The 21,224-nt window shown below is 32.9% G+C and overlaps 4 pseudogenes; 1 reads left to right on the top strand and 3 right to left on the bottom strand.

Annotated features, from left to right (window-relative positions):
- The first annotated feature begins 8,188 nt into the window (after positions 1-8,188).
- LOC145286610 (5S ribosomal RNA) lies at positions 8,189-8,305 on the top strand (annotated as a pseudogene).
- Positions 8,306-16,726: 8,421 nt separating this feature from the next.
- LOC145286664 (U2 spliceosomal RNA) lies at positions 16,727-16,857 on the bottom strand (annotated as a pseudogene).
- A 271-nt stretch (positions 16,858-17,128) lies between these two features.
- LOC145286772 (U2 spliceosomal RNA) lies at positions 17,129-17,292 on the bottom strand (annotated as a pseudogene).
- Positions 17,293-20,666: 3,374 nt separating this feature from the next.
- LOC145286811 (5S ribosomal RNA) lies at positions 20,667-20,785 on the bottom strand (annotated as a pseudogene).
- Between the last annotated feature and the right edge of the window lie 439 nt (positions 20,786-21,224).

Here is a 21,224-nt window from a genome sequence, read left to right as displayed (position 1 = left end):
CTACCTTTGGATATTTTTAACTTGAGATATATATATATATATATATATAGCCGCACTGATGAGCTGTAAAACATCTTGAGTTGAACATATTGAGAAATGATACACGAATTACCATTAGCGTATAAAACGATGCTATTTGTGTAAACAAATCGAGCTTAGGTATTTCAGACAATTTTAAAACATTGTTATTTCATGACTCGCACCACAGCCACCGATTAGCGTAATGGTTAGGAGCCTTGACTATTGTACAGGCGGTCGGGTTTCAATCCTGTCTTGAGGTAGTTGCCTGTCTAGTCGCACTGATGAGCTGTGAAACAGCAAAACAATACTGTATGTGGATGACTATATATATATCATATAAATCATGGCGTTATGATCATTAGATCACTATAGATAAATGTCTCGACATTTAATAAGAAATGTTTAAATTTCAACTGTCTTTCTCGCAGTTAATGTTGGTCCTGTGTTTTTTAGAGCCTATAGTAAAAACATTTTGTTTAACAATTTTCATGCCTTGGATGAAATGCTTTTCTAACTTGTATCTTATCTTTTTAAGATTATATTTTAAAACTCCTTTTCTCTATTTCAGTTTGTATTTCTCCTCACACCACAACTCATTTTTGCAACCCCCTCTTTGTATTATTACAGGTCTGAATATTCTCTGTTTCAGCTTGTATTTCTCCTCACTCTACAGATCATTTTGCAACCCCCTCTTTTTAATACAGGTCTGAATAATGAGAAAATCTGAATTTTCTTCATCAAAAACTTTAAAATAACTTTTTAGATTAAATTTTTTTAAACTTCTTTCAGAATAGAAAATCTTTAAAATTTAATAAGGAACATATTTCATATAGGTTTCATTCACAAATATTCAGTACATAACGAGAAAAATAGAGACAAAAATTTCAAAAGGACTGTATAACTGGTTACGCTCAATAGTAGTCCTCGCCAGCGAAAGTCTTTGTTATTCTATTATTATTTAAAACATTTTGTGTCCTGCTCTTTCGCGCGAGGACTAATATAGTGAGGCAGATATATATATATATATATATATATATATATATATATATATAGTCTAAAGAAGCTTTGAATAAAAAAATGCAAAAATAAAGAATGCAGTTTGAATTCCTGGAAGGAAAAAATATATTAACTTTAACCTATCGCAGACTTAGCACCAACATAATCCGACTTATAAAATGTTTATAATTACAAAAGAGAATTCATTTATATAAGGATGAAGAAAGAAAAAAATGTAAAATAATACGGTTACTATTTCTACTAATATATGAAAAAAAAATTAGATGAATTAAATAATAAAATAGAAAAAGAAAAACTATTAATAAGTCAGTTTAGGATTACAAGATCCATTCTGCGACATGTTAGCTAGCATATAAATGCTATGAGAATAAAAATGCATAAAAGCTTAAGTGCCTTAGGTACCAGAAAGGCAAATAGATAAAAGGAAGAAAACCTAGCCATACATATTTAAAAACCCAATATATATTCTAAAGAAGCTTATATATATTAGCTCAGAGACAACTTTTGATTATGATACTTGAATGCTTTGGCAAAATAGAGCTTCGTTTTCTATTTTTGCATTTGGAAAGCAACTAATGTTCTCCATACAGCAAATAAGTCGGACATTAGCTTTATTGCTGCAGCACTGAGATATCCATCCATCCATCCATCCCTCCATCCATCGCCCTGGAGGGGCATAGGCCATCTACAACTGTTTGTAGATGCTTTTGTAGCGAGGAGTTCTTTTTACAGGGCGAGGGTGCTGGCCCCACCCCAACCTTTCCAGAAGGTATATACAGCGCCTAGCCTTCCCAAATGGTCACCCATCTGGTACTGGTCAGGCTCAACGTTGCATAACTTTGGTGATCTTGGCAAGAACCGGTGTGTCTACGTGATTGTGCCGTACAGCATTGAGATAAGCTTGTGTTAATTCTTGGGAGCTGGACCCTCTATCTCGTCTCTGACAAGGGTTAGTTTTTTTGTTAAACACTTAAAGAACATCTACCGCGGAACACTGAAGTATTTTTTTGTCGGATTTTGTGTGTAACGTCCTAACAAATAGTTAAATAATATATATTCAACATACAACGAGATTTTAGAGGATGGAGTAATGCCGTCTCGAAAGGTTTAATGAAAGTGCTACGATAGCCTCAGCTGAATTCGAACAATCCATGTTGATACCACAGTTAAGGCCAGCAACCACTTTCATGTTTATTTATTATAGCACTAATAAAAACGTATAACTGCATTCATCAAATGTTATATTGGCTCGATTGTAAGTGTAAGATTCCATCAGAAGACATTTCCCATTTTGGGGAACAGAGAATGCATTCAAATAAGACACTGACATTTATATCAGTTAAAATATCGTTTTTTTTTTTGTTGTTTTTTTTGCGATCTTTTACTACTATCAGTTATTTTCGCCTTTTCTTTGGTTTCATGGATTGTTTTGTGTCTTATCTTCTGAAATGAGTTTTTTTTTTGTGCGGGGAAAATGGGGGGCGGCTCAAATGTCACAAACACACGAGGATCGTTCTTATACGGATCAGAGTAGCGGAAAAAAGAAATTATAAAAGTAAAGATCATGCCAAGAAATAAGCAGGATTTTTAGCACAAACATCTTCACATATCTTGCATTCGGTGTTCTTTAATTGCGACAATCAATAAGAAAAAATAATTAAAAAAAAAAGAAGACTAAGAAAAAATCATATTGGCTTTAATAAGTAGAAAAAGAGAAGTCTATATCAAATTAGATGTCAAATGTAAGATATCAATATTTCTGTCTCTCTCATATATATATATATATATATATATATATATATATAAATATATATATATATAAATATGTATACATATATATATATACCCACATACACATATATATACACCTATATATATATATATACATATGCACACTTATATATACATAACGCCCAGTAGCAATATATTACATATGAAAGATGCCATTGTAACATTTCCACAGGTCTTGCTTGTATATATAAATTCGGCATATATACAGTTTCTGTACACACACACACACACACACACACACACACACACACACACACACACACACACATATATATATATTTTTTTCTTTCACTTTTTCAATTTTGCGCGGTTAATGCGTCATCCCTACTGATGACTGTTTTTATTTTTTTATTTTTAAATATCGAGCCATTATCAAGACCCACGACGAACAATGACACTCTCGCACGCAAAAAGGAAAGAAGACAGACCCTTCATTCATAAGGTTTAGTATTTTGATTTTAATTTTCCTAATGGTATATTAAACGTGTGCAAACTATTTTTATCCGTAAGGATATTCTTATAGTTAGCTATATAAGAAGAAAATGTGTATGCCAGAGTTAATGCGATGTTTAATATACAGGGTGTCCCAATAAAATGTATACACTCTTTAAATTATATCAACTTGCTGCATGAATACGCTATACCACGTTCCCAAGAGATATTCAGGAATAAAGAATGGCCCTTCCAGTAGGATGAGGTACTCCCCACTATCACCATGACGTAAGAGCATATCTTGATAGTCACCTGCGAAACAGATAGTTAGGACGAAGAGAAAGTATCGAGTACTGTCCACGCTCACCTTCATGGAAGTTTCTCTATTTTGGGAGTGAGCATGTTAAATGCAGGGCTCACACCACAAAACGAGCTACAATGAATGAGTTGAAAGCAACCATTGAAAGAAGATGTGTCAGCATACCAATTGAACTGATTAGGAACGTGTTCGATTTAATCAGTGTGCGTTGTCAGCTGTTCATGGACCACAATGGCCAATAATTTGAACTTTCCATAATTAACTGGTTTCTATATGTATTCACAGTATTTTAATGTATGAAACTTTTCTTTCTTATAATAAATATTGGTTTTATGGTAATTTAAAGAGTGTATACATTTTATTGGGGCACCCTGTATATAATGAGTGTCATCGTTGATAAAGTACTTTGTAAAAATCATTTGTAAGTTACACTCTTCTAGAGGTGGAAGGTTCAATACTCAGTGTGGGGGAACACTCAAGATACAATTATGAATCACTTGGGTCTTTCACCCATTCATGTCTGATGGAACAAGATCATGCTACCATCATAGATTAAATAAAGAATCCCGTTCGAAATTCGATGCAGATTCCGAGTTTAGTAGGTAGATTCCCGAATATTACGAAATACACCTGAAGAAGATCGGATATAACATCGACCGAAACCCTGTGAAAATATTACACAAGACGAGAAGAGTAGGTGGAAGAAGTAGCAGCTTTGTGCATAAATTTTATGAATGAACATTTAAGTAATAATAATAAAAATGACTGACTTTTTATATGCACGCACAAAATATTTGCTTCGAGAGGACACTTCTGTTCGAAGCATTAATATAGAGATATGATCTTATAGAAGACCTCAAAGTGCTGTCTCTACCTGACAGCTAATTTTACTGCAAGAGATCCCTCAGACTTGCACAATTTTTAATATGCTTTTTTGTTGTTGTTGTTGTTGAGAACGACCATTACATTTGGCATTCATATATTCATTGCCTATCATGATGTACATAGATTATAATATGCTAGTTTGTCTGGTCACATTAAAAGGTATGATTGGTGCTAGGGTTGAACAGTTAGAGCTGGTTCTATACTACTAATCTATTTTATCATATATACATATATGCATATACCCCCCGCATATATATATATACATGTGCAGACACATATACAAACACACACACACATACATTATATATATATATATATATATATATATATATATATATATATATATAGTCATCCACATACAGTACTGTTTCGCTGTTTCACAGCTCATCAGTGCGGCTAGACAGGCAACTATATATATATATATATATATATATATACATACACATATATATACATACACATACATACACAGTATATATACACACACATACATACACAGTATATATATACACACGCAGTACACATACACAAGCATACACAGTATACATACACACATACACACAGTATACATACACACACATTATATATATATATATATATATATTATATTATTCCAGGTTAAATATATTTAAAGATAAAAACTAATGAATTTAACGCGGTTTATATAAAGGTGTTCAATAACGTAATATGCGGTCGTAGCCGAGATTGAACTCACTACACGAATTTGTAGTGAAATTTAACTCCTGTCGGTAGCTGAATACTTGATGCTTCGCTAGGGCTATCAAGGGTATATTTTTTATCGTGACGTCATTGCTAGATGGGTTGCCTACCACGGTTTAAGAGAGGCCCTTCTACCCTCGAGAGAAGGATAGACCGCGCCAATTTCTCAACTTGGTATTTTACCTCGCAGTACATTAGCGCCTCGCCTTTCCAAATGTTCGTCATCTGGTACTGGCCAGGCTCAACGTTGCTTAACTCTGGTGGGAACCGGTGTGTCAACGTGATTGTGCCGTGTGTATGGGTGTTTAATAATAAATAAAACACAATGTACTTATTAATTTATTTATGTAAACATTTTTACATCGCTACACAATCATGACCATGTTTCGGTGAAAAGTTACGGATAACCAGAGACCTCATCGGATGACACTTGGTCCTCTTTTTAAAGCTTCATATCTGCAATAAAATGGGGCTCGCAAAACCAAGTTAATGAAAATACATTTTAAATATCACGTAATAGGATGATATTTAGGAAAAGCGAAAAAGAAAGGAAGAAGAAAAAGAAAGCAAAGAAGGAGGAACAATAGAACGAGAGTTTATCCTCAAGGGAGCCTGTCTGGGTGTTTCACACGCGGACATGACGTATTATTAATAAGTCGGTTACGACATAGTCTGATCATAGTGAATTTATATGCAGCATCTGCGTTTGCCAAGCTATAATGTTTTATGCTTTAACGGAATAATTGATCATATTTTATTAATATTGAGATGAGTCGGTCGCTTCATTAATTCAAGGTTAGGCAGTATTCGATGGACACGTCAGTGACATTGGTTGTGAGAGGAGGTTTATTGTGTCTGGGTTTATATGATATTTAATTACTTCGCGTATTTTTACGGCTTTTCTTTTATTATTTAAGAATATGAAAACATGACAATTTTTAATTAAAAATAAATATATATATAAGTAATAATCAGGAAAAAATATATAAAATAATATAAAATAATATAAAATTAAAAATAATATAGATAAATTAATATGCTATAAAATATTAAAATAATATAAAATAATAAATATATAAAAATATATAAATTTGTGAATAAAATGATATTGTAGTAATAATAATAATTGATAAATGAAAATATCAATATATATAGTAAGACTAAAACTATCAAAATAATAATCTATTTAAATAATATGGTGATAAAACGATAATATATATATATATATATATATATATATATAAGCTAGACAATAATAATAAATATATTAATAAAATATTAAATATGTAAGTAATAAAAATTAATAAAATGTAAGGGAATAATAAAAGAATATTATGAGATAATAAAATAATAGATAATAAAGATAACAAATTAAACTAAGCAATCATATAGTAAAATATCCAAGTAAAAAAGGTATATAAATGAAATATATAAAAAAACATGAAAATTTAGTGGAAATGATTATAAGGAGATAGACAGAAACTAGGAAGTTACTGATGCTAATAATAATAATGATGAATAAATAAAATATATAAAAGTAGTATAGATTAAAAAAGATATTTGATGTTAATATCGTTCATATTAAATTCAGGGCAAGTGTATAGATGGCTTAGAAGGTGTGATGTATAATGCCTACAATTTATTGGAGCTTCATTTTTTTTATTAAGAAGCTTATATCTATCTTTAAAGTTAATTATGAATAATTTTTCACTAAGGCATAAATAACATAAAATTTAAAGATTGACAAGTGTTGAGGTTCTTTTATGCCCATTTAACTATTGGTGTTTGATTTTGATTTGTTAATTTCAAATAGTATAAAGAAAGCGATTTTTGTATGCGTAATCTGGATTGTTGGAGGAGCATTTCTGACCGATGTATCTTTCTTTCAGTGATTTCAACATAATATTTATTAACAGTAAGATTTTCTTTAGTTGTTACCGTGGCTTGGTAAACTATAGATGCTATTAAACACTTCTGTTGTAGGGGTATTTAGTTTTGTTAATAAAGCTAAATATTTTAGTGTTTTGTTAGGGTTAGTATTATCATTTAAGATTTTATTATGGTTTTTAATTATTTTTCTTTTGTCGCCACAGCTATAACTTAATTTAATGGTGATTTTATCAAAGAAATATTAAGGATATTATCAGGAGGTAAGTGTAAATTAATTAAAGTAAAAAATTATTTTCCAAGTTTGATTTTTACCATTGGATTAAATGGGGGCGCAAACCAGATAATTTTCTACTTCTTTGTTTTCTAGTTACATTTCTCAGTGGTATAGGTTCTGTAAAGTCTATTTGAGTGTTTTGTAACTACTATCTATTAGAGCTTTATTGTAAAAAGTTTTATGAAAATTTCTTTGTTTGAGGTGTTATGGATGATTATTTTACGAATAGATAGGTTGGAGTATAAAGTCCTATTGCTTCAACGTCTATACCCTTATTGAGATTATATATGATGTGAAATGGACCCTATTCGTCGAAGACAGTATATAATGGCAACCTGATGAAGATGCCGGGATAAGCTCTTTGTAATCAACAGAAAAACGCTGAAACAGAGCAGTAGAACGGATAAGAATATTAATAGAGGAATTAAAGAATTGGGATTTTATTTTTGCGAAAGTAGTACATTCGGATGTCACACACCGAACCTCATCGATTAACTATGGCATATTTTGTAACCTTATAAAATGCCTAAAGCATTGTACTCCAGGATGTATTAAAGAATTATGAATTAGTTCCTCCAATTAAGCGGCAGCACCACATGTTCGGAATAATGTATCAACAACAACGTTATCATTTCCAGGACGGTATTGCATATCATATGAAAAGGAAGGAAGTTACATTTTCCATCGTATAATTTTATCGTTTTTAATGTTTCCACGATTAGAGGGTTCATACATAAAAGATACGGCTCGCTGATCTGTAATAATAGTAAAGTGTTTCCAGCAATGGGATCTTTCCAGTTATGAACACATTTGACTATGGCATGTGCTTCTTTTTTTATATATACAGCATAATCGCGTTGACACACCGGTTCTCGTCAGATCACCGAAGTTAAGCAACATTGGTTCTGGTTAGTACCAGATGGGTGACCATTTAGGAATTCTAGGTGCTGTATGTGTTCTCTGCTTATCTCGGCATTTGTTTTGTCGTCCTGTACATACACTTGACTTGCCACTGGTATTTAACAATGTCGACTCAGGAGAGGTGTGGTTGGATATTGCGCACCTCCTGCCACAAAAATTTCATGTGCAAGCACTCTTTCGTGAGTATCCATAGTCTGTCAAAGATTGAAGGAGTCTCAATGCTTCTTTTTCGATTACATGAAGTCGCGTTTCAGAAAGGTTTAACGACCGAGAAAAGCTAATGGATATTTTTTTAATGGCGGGGGACATTTGGGCGAGATATTTTTGGGATGAACCGATTTTGGGGAAATATTCTCAGTAAAAAGGTTTTTTTTAGGTTTATCATTACATGTGAGAAAGTGGGAGACATGTTATACGAAAAACAAAGGAGAGTAGAAAGTGGATTTTGTCCTTTAGTTCTCACATTCCATGTTTCTGGGGGAAGAATTGCTGTTTTCTGGGTCAGAATCTAACCCATCTAACACTTATCGTTGACGAGTTTTTGACTTTGAAGTGGTATTTTTTAGTTCCTTACATCAAGTAGCGTCATGCCTGGTCTGGAGTGATTTTCATAATTTCTTTTTTATAATGAGTTCAGAATGTATGCATTCACAAAAAGAGATATTTTATATATGTTTAAAATGAACGGAAAACATAGAATATCCGGGAATATATTTTAGAGTCTTTGAAAAGACAGATGTGATTCATTAATTGACATATCGAAGAAGTCAGATACGATAGTTTAAGAACCGTGCATTACACGGGTTAGAAAATCGTAATGAAAACTTCTCCACTCAATTATATAAATAACTAGCAGGGTGGCCTGATGTTGCCCGGGATTGAATGATCAACGACTGTTTCACACTTGCATATTTTTATTGTCAACGAAATCGGTGAAATCGCCCATTTTTCAATCAAATCGATCGATTGCCTGCACTAGTTGGGAACCCATCGCGATGCACCGGGAGGAAGCTTCACAGATAGATAAACAGATAGATAGATAATTCATTTAACAGTACAAATACGAGTCAATGTTCATTGGTTTTCATATTAGAAAGAAAGTTCAGTGAGTAAGATTAGGAATATGGCAAGTGCTCAGCGGAGCTTCAATCTATGCCCCCCTCGCCAAACTTTCGCGAAAAACACTCGTCTAGCCCAAAACACTATCAATAATTTCCCACATTCTTTATCTGTGCCTAAACCTAAATGTAGATTCCATGAACAAAACTTCTGTCTTAGAACTGCACGCCTGTGAAACTCTCTTCCGATTGCCTGCTTTCCAGCTGACTACAATCTGATTGTTTTCAAGTCCAACGTAAACAAGTTCTTGATGAATCGTCCCCCCTAAGTAACCCAGACCAAAAAGTAAACCATTTTTTTTTTTAATAATTTCAGTAACAAATGGTCATCCATTGTTGATAACTTTTACAGGAGGTTCGGTAATGTCTTTCTTTGGTAACTCAAAATAGTTCACAACCATGCAAAGCATCGGAAATTTTTCACTAGTGGACGAATTTTAGATGAATAATTAGATATCCAAGCATATGAAGACATCTTTTTAACGATTTAGAGTCGGAAGGGGAGGCATTTGTAAAAGAGGTCTCAAATTCTCAGGGTTGGCTTGAATAGTCCCATCACAAACTTTATAACCAATCATGTTAATAGAACGGAGTGAAAACTTTGATTTTTCCCGGTTTATTTCGAGATTGTACGTCGAGGTAGCCTTTAAGAAACACTCCAAGTTGACGTCATGCTTCTCCTGGATTTTACCGCAAATAGTTACGTCATCTAAATACGAAAACATTCCAGATAATTTGTTATCGGAGATAAAAGAATTCATAAAACGTTAAAATGCAGAAACCCCGTTTGTGACACTCATGGGTATTCGTTTAAATTGATATAAACGATTTCCACCTCGAAAGACCGTATAGGGACGATCTTCGGGGCAAATTTCAATGTGGTAGTATGCTTTAGATATGTCAATCATACTGGGCTATTTAATTTCTAAAATCTTCAAGTCGTGGCAAGTGGTATCCATAAAGCAAGGTGAAACGATTACTAGTATAGGAGACACTGACAACCAATCGTTTCATTTTATTAGGTGAAAAAAAAACGTAACTATTTGAGCACGCCACGGAAAATGGCTTGGTTCAATTACATCATACTCAAGCATTTGTAGAATTTCTTTTTCATTGAAGTGAATATCTTCCGCATTCTCATTCCAGGACTTAGTAGCAAGAAGTTTGCAATTAGGGGTCAAGTTTACGAATAATTAAACGGGAGATCATTTGTTTAAGCGCTGCTTTTTAGAATATCTTGGGACACACCAAAAGAATAGTTATACTCCGGTACATTTTTAAGAAGGGCACTCCAAGTATAATGTCCATACAGGAATTAGGAAGTACAACGAAGTTAGTGTCTTTCTACTCGTAGCTTCTGAAGGTCATGCTCTCAATAAAATAGTTTCCGAGAAATGGTAGATGATGCCATGGAAATTACAGAATCCCGTTTCAAAGTAGACAAGTTCATTGTTTTAACAATGCGAGCAATGATAAAGTTATCGGAGCTTCCCATGTCTGTAAAGGAAGTCAATCGTTTACCCTTCAATTTTCCAATTTTAGTAATGGGAGTGGACTTATCATTTTTAACACGGGCTACTACAACAGCCGAGGTACAATGTGAAGGTGTCGGTTTAATAGAACGGTAAACTTTGGCAAGTTCGATATATTTTATCGCGGCTAGGACAATAGCGGTGATCATCCTTAGGATGACGTTTCATGTAAAGTCAAAATATTCCCGGCGAACGCCAGGTATGGTAGACTAGTATATATATATATATATATATATATATATATATATATATATATATATATATATATATATATTGTACAAACATTATTGGTTGCATATGTGCATACATATTACAGTTGAATCTCAATTTAAAGAGACCTAGCTCATCAGACCGAAAAAAAAGAAGCGACACTGAAACGAAGAGCAAGGTTCATTCATTTTGCACATATAAAAGTTTTCTTGGTGTGTTAAAAACCTGAATTTAAGATTAAAGGACATCAAAAAATTATTAAATATTAAAGTAGAATTGGCTTTGAACTGTAAGCACTTTAGAGGTTATGCATTAAATAAGATGTAAAAAAAAATACCTATTCTCCCAAATATTAATTAGCACATAAACCAATTGATAAAGGCGAAAGTATACGAAGTATTTTCAGTACACCTCTAATTAATAACTACACTAATTAAAAAAGCGCCGAAAAATAGACTAACATAAACAATTTAGTCAAGTAATAGATGGAGCCAACCTCTGGCTATCCTTTAACACCATTTCAAGCTATACCGATTAATACTAAAATAAGCGAATAAAAACACAATACGCTATTAACTGGAAAAATCTTAAGTGCGCTTTGCATACTTATTAATAAAATACCCGAAAACAATTCACTAAAATAACCTATATGGCTAACATACTTGTAAATGGGATGTTGATATATACCCCCGAGAATTATTATTATCATAAAGCAGCGTTATCTAATGGAACCAAAGACATAATTGATTTCGAACAGTAACTAAGTACTTTAACCAGATGTTTCATGTGAAGTGTGAATCTACCAAAATAGACGCATCTGTACTGTTATGCATTTGTCTGCATGCATACAGTCAGGGAATGCTACCCCTATAAGGAATCATATAGAATATATATTGGATAAACAACTGAAATGGAAGATGACAACCGTTGAAGTAAAGTTTATATGTAGGTATGAACACTTATACTTGCATACATTTGGGTGCTCTACATTTGTATAATTACTAGGGCTTGACAACAGAATATTCTTATCATTGTTTTGGCTCTCGAGTAAAAATCTGACGCAGTTAGACACAGCTACTCAACCGAGAACCACATCACTCTATACAAAAGCATATAAGATATCAATGGATACACACTCGAGTGTCAAATCAATGAAAGAAGATGCTCTTGTCCTAGTCCTAATAGTTACTATGTACACGTTAGCATAAAAAAATGCAATTCCCATGATACCATCTATATTTAAATCATATGAAAATATATATAAATATAATATATATATATGTTACAGTTTGTTAATTTGATAATCTAGACGTATGTCATTTTTTAAAATAAATAAATAAAAAATAAATAAAACAAAAGACAGAATAAATAAATTAAGGTTTATTAGTAAAATAAAGAGATAAGGAATACGCCAATGGTAAGCAAAAAGCTGCGGTGTGCCTTCCTCCCACACTTTCTTCCAAGTTTTGATCACACCCAGAAACTTTTTACATTTTGAAGTTTTTTTTTTTACAATAATGTCATTGGCGTTTATGTTTTTACTAAACGTCTACAAATAGTAAAGGCAATGTAAAAATCCTAATATGGGGTTTAGGACGAGGAGCATGAGTACATGGGATTCCCATTACTATTATATATATATATATATATATATATATATATATATATATATATATACATATGTGTATATATATTTGTATATATGTATATATATGTGTGTATATATATGTATATATATATATCTATATACATATGTGTATATATATGTATATACATATGTGTATATATATGTGTATATATATATGTATATATATGTGTATATATATATGTATATATATTTTTTTTACACAGTGATCACCACTTATCAAGGCCCGGAAGCCACTCAGGGATAAGGGTTATTGCAAGTACATTACGTTAGTGTGGAGATTTGATGAAGTGTTTACTTAAGGGGGCGGTTCATTAGGAATTTGTTAACATTGGACTTGAAGACATCCAAGTTGTAGTCCGGTGGGAAGCAGGCAGACGGTATATATATATATACATGTATATATATGTATGTATATATATGTATATATATATATGCATATATATATGTATATATATATGTATATGTATATATATGTATGTATATATGTATATGTATATATATGCATATATATATGTATATATATATGTATATGTATATATATATGTATATATTTATATGTATATATTTATATATATATGTATATATTTATATATATATGTATATATATGTATATATTTATATATATATGTATATATATGTATATATTTATGTATATATATATATGTATATATTTATATATATATGTATATATATGTATGTATATATATATGTATATATATGTATATATATGCATATATATGTGTATATATATATGTATATGTATATATATATATGTATATATATATGTATATATATGCATATGTATATATATATGTATATATATGTATATATATGCATATATATATATATACATACATATATATATAATAAATGAAATTGAAAAAATTATCTTCTCTTCTCTTTCCATCTATCTGTCTATCTATCATCTCTATATATATCTGCTTCTATAATAATAATAAAAGAGAACCAAGAAAGAAAGAAACATTATAAATTGGTACACACAGACACCACATATAAAATAATTATAATCAGACTGTAGCCATTATCATATGTAGTTTTTGCACATAATTTCAGTTGCACAAAATCTTGTATTAATTCTTAGAAGCATGACAATTCAAACTGTCTTAGTAAACGAAGGTAGCACAAAATTTTCTCCCTAATTGTTTTCTCATAGCACTCTCCTATTAGTACCCGGGAAGTTTTCAACATTGTCTGCAAATTTTTATACTTCACCGCCCGTATTTGGGTAATCGATAGATACATTTGACATTTGCTTCTTCGTTTTCAGTCTTAGAAATAATGATCTCTCTTTTCTAAATGTTCGTCCAATCGAATTGTCTGTGCGCGATTCTCGGAATAATAGAATAATGGTTTCCGGTAATTTTCGAGCGCTTAAAAACATAAGATGGCGTCAATCAAACAGAACTAACTCAAATTCTCTTACGGGTTGTTCATCTGACACGCTAAGTGTCTTGTTATTATTATTTTCCGTTTTTTTCGTCTTCTTCGAAAACCTTACACACAATTTCTTGCGAGAAATTTAACGTACACGCTATTTCCTAATTCTTCAGCGTATTTTCATTTTTTCCATTTTTTCCTCGTTTATTCATTCTACTTCGCCCATTCGTAAATAAACATGCTGTCTTTTTTGGATGGAGGTGGTTTCCTCTTTTTCATTCTGTCATTTCTTTCTTTACTTATTTCTTATCCTTCGTTTATAACTTTTCTGCTTCTGATATAAAACATCGTAAAAATGAATTGAACTTACACACGACTGCATGTAGCATAACTGTCGGAATTAGCTTACCGACGAGTAGGGGAGAAAAGACTTTTGAAGTCTTGCAACGAAATGTCGACGTTGCTTACAAGCAGTCTTTCCTTGTAAAAGTAACAGATGGGTAACGATGGTCGAAGTGTAATTTGTCTAAAAGACAGCAACAACTACCACAACAACAGTAGAGCGGCCACCCCTTTTTATCTACTACAACTCTTAGTCAACGAGATTCATGCGTGATTGGAATGTCTATTTAACTTGTACAGAATAGGCACTCAGGTTCTTTGATTAACGGACCACCGGCCGTGTTGGCCACAGCTACCAGCACTCCTTCATCCCCACCGACCTACCCTCGGCAAGTCAACCAATTCAAAATTCTCACATAACATAATAAGTCTAACGTGGAGTACAACCAGTTTCTGAGCGCCTTTGAACTACATCTACCCATGCTAAGAATGGATTTCTTAATAATAACGTTATTAGTTCGGTCTGTATTTTGCATGAGTACCATTTAATGTTTTAGTTTGCTATAACGTAAACTGTCTGTACATGAGTTATAATAAAATAACATGCAATGAAAGAATATTTCTTTTTCGCCCTCTTACCAATTCAATTTATAATCAATTCTTAATGCTGCATTATTTTAAGTTATAAATTTATTTTTACTAGAATATCTTTTTTCTTTTCCAGTTTTAACAACTAGTCCTTTTACTTTTCTTAGTTTAATCTTAACCATATTATTTTTCATGCTTGCATTTTTCTATGTAATCGATGATTTTTTCTTTATGAAAAATCCATAAAAAATTATTACCAACTTTAGATTGACTAAATAAAAAAATCAAATAAAAGATGTAATTAAGTAAATAAATAGTCAACAGTCAGTTTTGGCCGGTGAGCCAAGGCGAAAGGTCGGTTAGCGATTGAGCACAGCGATGGCGAATTATCAACGACAGTACAGCTGAGCTACTGATTGGGACAGCGGTGAATTATTAGTGACAGTAGTAACTGAATCGATGTAATCGTGGTAACAGGGTGAACAACGTGGGCGCGTAATGAATGAAAACATTGCAAGGAGGCAAAATATAAGAGACTATATATATATTGTTGTCTTCGAGAATTAGATATCCCCAATTTTCCTTACGTTAGCACTTTGATACAAACCCGAGGAACTTTTTTTTACATGTTACGTCATCATCTCTGCGTTCCCAACTGATTTGAGGTAGTGCAACAAATTTGGTTGCTATGGTAACCAACAGCCAATCAGCAAAAAAAAAAAAAAAAAAAAACATTTCTCCGTTCCTGACAGATTCTGTGAACTTTTAAGCACAACTAATTTGATTATAACTTTTGTTTTACTGAGCGAAATTGAATTTTTTTTTTCAAAATAAAACTGAGAAGGTGGCCCATTAAGTTAAAATGCTTTGAAATTTGGTCGCAAAATGAGTGAGCGATGAAGTTTTAAAGCAGTTCCAAATTAGTAAAACTAACACTTAACCATATATTCAAACACGGTAATGTTTGAATGATATATATATATATATATATATATATATATATATATATATCCAGGTTAATATTTTCCAAAGGTGAAGCAACCAATGACATGTTTTAAGGAGTTAATACAAGAATGTTCCATATCGAAATAGGTCAAGATATACGTTTTGTTTTACATAAGAATTTATATGTCGCTACACAGCCCTGATTATGTTTAGATAAACCAGTTACACGTAATAAAGACCTCTTCAAGGGATATGGCTTATATAAAAGTTAAGTCCGTAATGAAAAAATACAGCAGTTTCTAGCACAAAATTAATCAAGAAGTCAATTTATGCGATATTCAAAAATAAAGTAGTCTAACAGCATTTAATATATGTGAAAAACAAGGCCGATAGCTATTAGTCGCGTGCTCTCATGTAATGAATGAATGCGTGAATGTAGGATTGATATGAAATTCTTAAAGATAAACTAAAATGACCGAAAAATGGGCTGAAATGACTTAAATAAATAAAATGTAAATGACTTAGAATGACTTTAATGAACTTAAGGATGAATTGAATGATCTTAAGAATGACGTGAATGCTTAAAAATAACTGGAATCCTTCAAAAACAACTTGAATGATCTGGAGAATGACTTGAATGGCTTTAAGACTGACTGGCTTTGAGACTGGCTGGTTGTAAAGTGGGTGATCATTTTACATTAAATTAATACAGAAAAATGATCCCCCACTTTATATCACAATAAGTACAACATGTAGTAAGAACAGATACTACACTTTGATCTTGGCCAAAAGGCTAAGAAAAGGGTATTTATTTGCTCCCCCACTGAGCAAATTAGGCACAAGGCCGATTTTTAATGTGAGGAGTGAAAGGGAAATGGGGACCAACTCCCCGGGGAGTAGGGGAGCTGGATAGTGACAATTAGTATGAAGAGAGGTCTTATATGTGGGGCTGCCGCCACATATGGTCTTTGCTTGCAGTATATGCCGGAACAGATGGTATTTATTTGCTCCCCCACCGAGCAAATTAGGCACAAGGCCAATTTTTAATGTGAGGAGTGAAGGGAGGGGGAAGGGAAAAAGGGGACCAGCTCCCGAGAGGTGGGAAATGGGAGCTGGTTAAAGGTCAGGCATGTAGGGTTGCCCCCACATCTGGTCTTTGCTAGTCATAGCTAGTCATAGCTTGCAGTATATGCCGGAACAGATACTACACTTTAATCTTGGCCAAAAGGCCAAGAAAAGCTTAAAAAAGCTAAGAACAGCATCTATTAACAAGATACCTTTGATCTTAACCAAAAAGGCCAAGCACAAAAGTGTTACGGACAGACCGATAGACTTATAGAGTCGCTTGCACGCGACTAAAAAGAAGACAAAGAAAAAAGAGCAAATAAAAAGTATATACCAAAATAACTAGGAAAAAAACAGAGAAGCAAAAGAGTAAAACGAAAGAAGAAAAAGAAATAATACTAATGTTAAAATCACAAAACTATAAGATTTAAAATTTTACATCGATAAAACTTGGAGGCTTTTATATGCTCATGAATATGCAGCAATATATAGATGCTTATGTAAAATAAATAAAAAGTTTATATATATATATATATATATATATATATATATATATATATATATATATATAGACTAGAAGATGTGCCGTTGCTCGGTATTAAACGTAACGTTAAATTCTAAAAAAAAAAAAAAACGGAAAGAAACTGAGATTATGCATGCAAGTATTATATTATTTCTAAACAGTTCACTTCTTGCAAGTAACAAAAACTACTCGAGCTGAGATTGAAACCAAATCCTAATGATATTAAATCAAGTACAATAACCATTAGGCCAGCTTGATACGATTTATAAGTATATTCAACCCTACTTATTCTTAACATAATGCAAACGATTCGCAGATGCGCAGTCGTAAAACAGCTGACAAACATAAAAATCCGATGCCCCCCTCCCTCAAGTACCAATTTTTTAATTTAGCAGCCGTTTTGTTCCGGATGAAAACCGATTTAAAAGTTTTCCATATGTCTGAATACTCTATATATCAAATTTCAAGTTTGTAGATCGAAAATTCGTTGGGTATATAGGTTGAGAAGTGTCCTCACACATATTTATTACCTTTCTTAATCTGCTTAGTCATGCATGTCTTTTTTTACATGGGGGGGGGGGGTCACCACTTATCAAGGCCCGAAGGCCACTCAGAGATAAGGGTTATTGCGTGTACAGTAACCAATGAGATAGTATTGTAGTAATCATTAGTATTGGGGGTTTTGACAGAGTGTCTTAAGGGGGCGGTTTTTCAGGAGTTTGTTTATGTTGGACTTGAAGACGTCCAAGTTGTAATCAGGTGGGAAACAGGCAAGCGGCAGAGAGTTCCACTGGCGTGCAGTTCTAAGAAAGAATCATGGAATTGGATTTACTGCCAGAGTCGAATTAATGATCCAATAATTAGTATTGAGCACTTTTATCATGTTTTATACCAATTGCCATTTACTCATTATATATATATATATATATATATATATATAGATATATATATATATATATATAGAGAGAGAGAGAGAGCTGTAGACAACCGGCGTTGCCTGAGAGGTGTTTTAATTAGTATTTTTCTTATTTGCTCCACGACTTTGCCTGTTATTTTAACTAATCAAATCACTGCACACTTTTTTTTTGTTTTAGAAATTTAACAAAGCGGGAAAATTGCTTGCAGCTTCATATATCGATCGGTTCCAAATGGATAAAGGCCCGGATGTTTGACAGACCTGTCATACTTTAATTTCATTTACCTCGTCCAAAAAAGACTCTTTCTTGGGGAAATGGCAGCCGATTTACTAATCAGAGAAAGCGAATAACAACGTAATTAAATGTGTAGTAGAAACACTAATAGTTTTAGCTGGCAACTACTTGATAATGTGTCTTTTTTTTCACATCTGATTGTGACAATGATATTAACTTTTTATTTATAACTATGTAGTTTTTAAAAGAAATTCTCTCCTTTAAAGTAGGATTTCATAGTAAAATTTAATTAACCCTTTATGACCTCGTTGAACTAATTCGTTCAGTTGTAAATAAATGAATATAACGGCATGAATAAAGTGGGGATTGGTTTATACACGCCTTGTACGTATTAGCTCAGTGTCTGGGTAGATGCTATATACCTCCAGATTGCAACTGTTTATTGTTTACATTCAGTATGCCGCCATCTAAAATTAACAATAAATATTTTTTAAATCATCTATATCATAATTCAGGTTATAAATGGTTAATTGTATATATTAGAATGAAATGTCCAGTTTAATACTGACACGTTATTTCACAATATCATTAAAAAAAAGCAAAAGATTTCATCAAAATATACACTCAAGGCATTTATACATTTATACCATCTTATTGGAAGCTTATTTACGTCAGCAACAAAGAACTCCGGATAAAATGACTGGAAGATGTTTTCCCTGTTCTTTGTATGTAACGGGGTTTTTCCTGGTAAAAAAGCTGTCTAATGTTTGGAAAAATGGTGATCAGTTGGTGCTAAGTTGTATGAATAAGGTGGACGAGTGAGTATTGCTAAATTTTATTTTGAATAATTTTTAGCTGACAGAAATTTGCCTTCCGTGACATGAATGAAAAGCTCCATAACATCAGAGATGGAAAATTTCTCGGAGAAGTGGAGCTAATAGCAAAATTTGGCCCAGACTTATCTGAAAATATTAGACGCACTAAAAGCCATGAACTGAGCGATCTTAACAACCGTATTCAGAACGAACCTACCGACCTTCTTGCTAAATCAATACGAAGCAAAATAATTTCTAAAGTTTTTGCATCAATCAATTATAGCATAAGTGATTGAACACCCGGTATCAGTAACAGGGTAATTAAGTATTATTCTTCAGGATGTTAAATTTACAAAAGGACATGGAGCATAAATTTTTGAACACTTCGTTGAGTTTCTTGAAGCGTTGAAAGGGCTTATTTGACAGCATAATCGACTTCCTGTCCAATAAGGCATTGCTTTAAAAAACTTTTGCGGTCAGGGGTACGATAGCGAATCCAATAAGCGAGGATGAAATCATGGCGTACAGGCGCGTTTTTTGAAAGTCAATAAGTCCAATGTAAACAAATTCTGGCCGTCTTCAAGTTCAATGTAAACAAGTTCTTGATGAGCCGTTTCCCTTAAGTAATCCAATTTACCAAATTTTACACTTCTAACGATTACTATATTGTCCTTTTGACCACTGTACACTCTTTAACTTTTATCCTCGAGTGGCCTCTGGGCCTTGATAAGTGGTGATTCCCTTGTAATAAAAAAAAAGATGTACGCATGCCATGCGCCAGTCATCGACTTTATCTAATAGTTGCTTATGCTGCAAGGTCGTCAATTACTTACATTTTTGTCTTGGGCTATCTGCAACGTATGTACAATTTATTTGCTGCGTAAACAAAGCGATGTGTGCAGTCAGCACCAACCCTATTCGGGTTTAACCGGCTTCATCCGAAGGAGGAAGTTTCATGGGAGTATGAAATTCACAAGCGGTCCCCAGTCGCATGTATATCCCCGTTACAGGAGATGGCGTTAGGTTTTTGCAACTTTTGCAGGGAGGTGTCGACGTCCTCCTACATACAGCACCTGGACTTCTCAAATTGGTCACCCATTTTAGCAATGACCAGGCTCAACGTTGCTTAACTTCAGTGATCTGACGGGAACCGGTGTGTCAACGTGATTATGCCGTATATCAACAAAGCGATGGACTATTTTGAAAAAGAAGCACGTGATCCACTTTACAGTGAAAAAGCTTCCGGATACAAGATGGGAAGCAAAGTTGCAAGCTGTTAAGTCATTGTTTCCAGAAAACAGAATTTTTGGAAGCGATCGAAGAATTAGAACGAATGCTTCTGGATAGTCGAGATGGATTTATCAGCACAGAATGCTGAGATTTTGCCAATGAAATCAGGAGTTGACGTTTTCTTGTTTATCTGATTAACTGTATGATTTGCTGTTTTAAATGAACATAAGTAAAGCGCTACAATGTCCTTCAATATGCATTCATGGCCAGATTTCCTACGCCGACGCTGGCATGTCATTTGTTTCATAATACAGACATGAAGGATTTGTAGTAATCGAAGTTAAAGCAAGAAAATTAGCTGATGATGAGCTTGAAGTGGATCGTGCCAT

This window comes from Euprymna scolopes, chromosome 10 (genome assembly GCF_053919585.1).
Source record: "Euprymna scolopes isolate OS-2025 chromosome 10, ASM5391958v1, whole genome shotgun sequence".
Classification (NCBI taxonomy): domain Eukaryota; kingdom Metazoa; phylum Mollusca; class Cephalopoda; order Sepiida; family Sepiolidae; genus Euprymna; species Euprymna scolopes.
Note: the sequence above shows the minus strand (reverse complement) of the source record. Positions and strands in the feature narration are given on the sequence as shown.